At 41.8% G+C, this 1,189-nt stretch overlaps 1 non-coding gene across 1 annotated transcript; it reads right to left on the reverse strand.

Moving 5' to 3' along the window:
• Nucleotides 1-683: 683 nt before the first annotated feature.
• LOC141715563 (small nucleolar RNA R71) lies at nucleotides 684-790 on the reverse strand. The gene has a single exon (XR_012572320.1). It is a non-coding gene; the product is annotated as a small nucleolar RNA R71 (small nucleolar RNA).
• Nucleotides 791-1,189: the final 399 nt, after the last annotated feature.

A 1,189-nucleotide genomic window follows, 5' to 3' on the forward strand; every position in this document is an offset into this window, starting at 1 on the left:
CATGTTTAGCCCTAACAAGTTTTTGGCGCCGCTGGCGGGGACTCAGTGTTAACTTTTAGTTTATGTGTTTATCATCAGTGATCGTAAAAGATCATTGACTCAACCATTGTTACTTACCTACTCTTTTTCTTTTCGTGTTTCAGGTACTCTAGCGAGCGTGTATGCATAAGCGTTCGCGGGCTCGTAAGAGAACTCTGGATCAAGCCGAGGAAGAAGCTGTAGTGGTTCGAAGGGAAGTTTTTGAGGACGAACAGAAAGTAGAAGAGAAATTCGAGGAACCATCTTTAATAGAGATGGGAGATCAAGCAGAAATTCCTAAGGCTTTGATGGACTATTATCAGCCGAAGATCAATTATATTCAGTCAAGCATCATCAGACCAGCCATCTCGGCTAACAATTTTGAGATCAAGTCGAGCATGATTCAGATGATACAAAACTCAGTTCGGTTTGGGGGTTCTCCTACAAAAGACCCCAACATGCACATCAGGGATTTCATCGATATCTGCGACACTTTCAAGTTCCATGATGTAACTGAAGATGCTATCAAGCTGCGACTCTTCCCATTCTCTCTGAGGGATAAAGCAAAGTGCTAGTTACATTCTCCACCACCAGGGTCTATCACCAAGTGGGAGGATCTTTCTCAAAAGTTTCTCACTAAATTCTTTTTTATGGCGAAGACTGCTGCAATCATGATTGCTCTTACTCAGTTTGAGCAGCAAACTGGGGAATCTCTGTGTGAGGCTTGGGATCAATATAAGGAGATGCTAAGGAAGTGCCCACACAATGGCATGCCTGATTGGAAGATTATAAACTATTTCTATAATGGTTTAGGCGCACAATCTAGACCTATGCTCGATGCAGCGTCTGGTGGAGCCTTGTGGGCTAAAAGATATAATGAAGCTTATGAATTGATTTAGCTAATGGAAGCTAATGAATACCAGAATCCTACACAAATAATGTTGCAAGGAAAGGTAGGAGAAATTCTGGAAGTGGATACAACTAATGCTATAACTGCTCAACTTCAAGCTTTGATGATGAAAGTGGACTCTTTGGCTAAATATGGAGTTAATCAAATATCTAGTGTTTGTGAGCTTTGTGCGGGGGCACATGAAACTGAGCAGTGTGCTATTTTTAGCGAATCAACTTAATTTGTGAGCAACTTTCAGAGACCACAGCAGGAAGCTCCATC

This window comes from Apium graveolens, chromosome 3 (assembly GCF_009905375.1).
Source record: "Apium graveolens cultivar Ventura chromosome 3, ASM990537v1, whole genome shotgun sequence".
In the NCBI taxonomy this organism is placed as follows: Eukaryota; Viridiplantae; Streptophyta; class Magnoliopsida; order Apiales; family Apiaceae; genus Apium; species Apium graveolens.